Consider the following 4033-nt stretch of genomic DNA (forward strand, 5'->3'; position numbering starts at 1 on the left):
TAGGACCCATGATACAGGCCACGTCCTACGTGAATATAAAGGCAGATAAAGAACATGGAAGCTCCGTTTGCACGTAGATATCGAATGATTCATCCACAGGTAACGTCTCAACAGATGTGTGCTACTGACGAGAAGGCAGTCGCTGTGTCTGGTGTGCAGCGTCTTGCTGGGAATAAGTCTGATCAGGCAAATGCCTAGTAGAGAGCCAAGATTCCATCATGATGAAATGTTTGATGGGGTTGGGAGGTCAAGGAATGTATCGTTGATTTGTGTCAGTGGGTATGTTTTTCGGATGTTGGTCATTGGTGTTCTTATAGTTGAATGACAGCGATGATTTTTCATGTCATTGGTCATGGTTGGAAGCCATGTGAGAATGATGATGACGTATTTATTTTAAGTGTTATTTTTGTGATCAGTTCTGTGAGGGTTTCTTGAAAACCTTCGCCTATTTATGGGGGCTTTGGGTTGATTGTGAGTGGTGGTATTGGGTGTGGGATCGTGTTGAACTTTGGTGGTTCATTTTTAGGTTTGAGAGTGTTTTTGGCTTATTCAGGGGGGATATTAGTTGCGTTTGGCTATACGACGGCTATGACCACGGAGCAGTATTCTGAGGTGTGGGGTTGTAATAAGACTGTCTTGGGGGCATTTCTTTCAGGGTTGATAAGAGAATTTTTGATGGTATTTTATATTTTAAAGGATGAGGAGGTGGCAGTTGTGATTAAGCTCAGCGGGTTGGGAGCCTGAGTTATCTATGACACTGGTGACTCCGGCTTTTTTAGTGAGGCGGCTATAGGGACTGTGGCACTGTATGGTTACGGTACCTGGTTGGTGATTGTTACTCGTTGGTCGTTGCTTATTGGCATTGTGGTTATTATGGAGATTACTTGTGGTAATTAAATAAAAGCACGTTAAGGGTGAGAGTAATGAGGAACGATAGGAAGTATAGTCTGATAAGGCCTTTTTGGCTTGAGATTAGCGTGGAGAACTTTAGTTGAGTAAGGGATGTGGGTTTTGGTAAAATGTTTGTTTTCTAGTCAGATTAAGTCCAAAAGGGAGGATGCTGACTTCTGGCTTAGGTTTAGGTAAGGAGGAAGACAGTACGTGATGGTGGAGAAATATCCTAAGAGACTAGAGAATTCCAGGGTACGTGAGGGGTGGATGAATTTTAAGTTTTGTGTGTTAAGGTTGATTTCGAGCGCCAAGGCGAAGCCTAGGATGGTTACTGCAAGCGTAGTTAGTTCTAGAGGTAAGGGTGTGGTTATTAGGGGGACTGTGGTTGGAGATAATGAACCCAGCAAAGACATTTCCAATTAGTAGGCGTTTGATGGGGTTAATTAAGAGGGGGTTGTTTTCATCGATGGGGGTTCAGGGAAAGAAGCGGAGTTGTCCTAACAGAGCGGAGAAGATGATGTGGGCGCTATAGACAGCTGTGAGGGAGGCGGCAATTAGAGTTATTAACAGGGCTCAGGCGCTGGTGTAAGACGTATGAGTGGCTTCGATGATCAAGTCTTTAGGATAGAAACCGGTGAGGAAAGGCATTCCTGTTAATGCCAGACACCTGATAATGAGGGCTGTTGTGGTGAAGGGTAAAGCCTTGAATAGGCCTCCTATGTTTCGAATATCTGGTTTGTCGTTCAGCCTGTGACTAATGGATCTGGAGCATATGAATAGCATGGCCTTAAAAAAAAGCATGTGTGCAGACGTGCAAGAATGCTGGATAGGGTTTGCTGATGCTGATCGTTACCATTGTTCGTCCTAATTGGCCTGAAGTGGAGAAAGTGATCATCTTTTTAACGTCATTTTGGGTGAGAGCGCATGTAGCTGTGACTAGGGTGGTGAGGGGTCCCAGGCACAGTACTATTGCTGGGATAAGTTTGCTGTTTTCTGTTAAAGGGTAAAATCGAATAAGTAGGAAGGCTCCTGCCACAACTATTGTGCTTGAGTGGAGCAGGAGTGATACAGGGGTGGGGTCCTCTATTGGTGAGGGGAGTCAAGGGTGCAGTCCAAACTGGGCTGATTTTCCGGCTGTGGCTAGTACGAGTCCTGTAAGGGGGAGGTTCGAGGGATTTAGGTCGAGCATAAAAATTTGTTGCAGGTCTCATGTGTTTGAGTCAAACAGGAATCATGCTATTGATATAATGAACCCGATATCCCCAAAGCAGTTATATGAGATTGCTTGGAGAGCAGCTGTGTTTGCATCTGCTCCTCCATACCATCACCCAAGGAGTAGGAAGGATATCATGCCAACCCCCTCCCATCCAATAAAAAGCTGGAAGAGGTTATTGACCATAACAAGGATTAGCATGGTGATGAGGAAGAGGAGTAGGTACTTGGAGAACCGGTTAATGTAAGGGTCTAAGTGTAGGTACCATACTGAGAGCTCCATAATGGACCATGTAACAGATGATGTTACTAGTACGAATATTATTGAGAAGTAAACGTTTTTTTTTTTTTTTTTTTTTTGGTACGCGGGCCACCACTGCGCCACCAGGGAAGCCCAAGAAGTAATCTATTTTGAAGCTAAGTGTTAATTTAAGGGTTTGGACAGTGATTCAATGTCAGTTTGAAATAATTATTTCTTGGCCTGTGTGAGGAATATTATTGTTGGAACTAGGCTGGTAATGAAAGCACATGAGACAGTATTTTTTTACATATGATGGATGCTTGTCACTTTTGTAGAAATCTGTGTTAGTTATTATAATTGGGTTAATTAGTGTTAGTGTGTGACCAGAGCAAAAGAGGAAAATAGGTCTATTACTTGGAACTGCACCAGTTTTTTGGCTCCTAAGCCCAACGGATAACTACTATCCTCTAAAAGCCTGAAAAAGCCATCTGTTAGGCATGGGAGCGTGAAGTAGCAGTTCTTCCGGTACTTTCTCGGTAAATAAGAAGTCTCAGTCTTCTGTCACTAGATTCACAATCTAGTGGTTTTTTTAAACTATATTTACAATACAGGGGCCCAGGATGATTTGGGGATTTAGTGACAGGAGTAGGAGGGGTAGAACGCGGAGGGCTACAAGGGCGTTTTCTCGTGTGAAGGAGGGTGTAATAGTATTAAGACGGTGTGTGTATTTACTGTGCTTTCCTGTAATCAGTACGCATATAGAATATAGGGCTGTAATTACAATGTTACTTCCCATTAAGATAACGGTCAAGTTTGATCATGAGGAGGTTGACATAACTACGGACAGTTCCCCGATTACATTAATAGTTGGGGGCGGGGCTACGTTGGTCAGGCTCGCCGGTAGGCGTCAAGCGGCCGTCAGTGGGCGGAGGGTTTGTAGGCCTCAAGGGCTATGTGGCTGACAGAAGAATACGCGATAAGTGAGTTCAGGTCTGTCTGACGTAGACAGATTGAACTGGTATGATTATCCCTCACGAGGAGAGCATCGGGAAAGCGTATGCCACGGATTCTACCTGGGGACTGGGTATTGTTGTAGCTCGTAGCACGCCGTAGTCCCCGAGTTTTAGTGATGCGGCTGCAAGGACTATGGAGCCTGTGACGGGAGCTTCTACGTGTGCTTTGGTAGTCAAAGGTGGAGGCCATAGAGGGGTATTTTTACCATAAAGGCTATTGTTCAGGCTAATCTTATAGAAACGTTGGCTCAGGAGTTGGGTAATGCTTGGGTTCAATACTGACGTACGAGGGAATTCAGAGAGCCCGTGGTGTTTTGCATCTATGCTAATGCCACTAGCCGCGGGAGGGATCCGACTAGTGTGTAGGATAGAAAATAGAGCCCTGCGTGCAGGCGTTCTGTTTGGTTACCTCATCGGGTGACGAGGATGAGTGTCGGAGTTAGTGTGGCCTCGGGTGTGGGGTCGCACAGCATTAGTTCTGTGGCGCTAAATGTTAGGGTTCCAGATGCTTGTAATGCGATTAGTCTAGCGATGCGTAGTTGTCTTCGGGTCAGCGATCCTTTGAGCAGGTGAGGCTGACTGGCTATAATGTCAGAGGTAGGAGTATATTGTCAAGATCAGCAGCGGTGCAGATAGGGAGTCGGAAAAAAATATTAAGGAGAAATTAAGGCTATTG

The 4033-nt window shown here is 45.0% G+C and overlaps 1 pseudogene; it reads right to left on the minus strand.

Annotated features, from left to right (window-relative positions):
- Nucleotides 1-880: 880 nt before the first annotated feature.
- LOC112410363 (NADH-ubiquinone oxidoreductase chain 5-like) lies at nt 881-3771 on the minus strand (annotated as a pseudogene).
- Between the last annotated feature and the right edge of the window lie 262 nt (nt 3772-4033).

This window comes from Neophocaena asiaeorientalis, unplaced genomic scaffold (assembly GCF_003031525.2).
Source record: "Neophocaena asiaeorientalis asiaeorientalis breed wild unplaced genomic scaffold, Neophocaena_asiaeorientalis_V1.1 scaffold185, whole genome shotgun sequence".
Classification (NCBI taxonomy): Eukaryota; Metazoa; Chordata; class Mammalia; order Artiodactyla; family Phocoenidae; genus Neophocaena; species Neophocaena asiaeorientalis.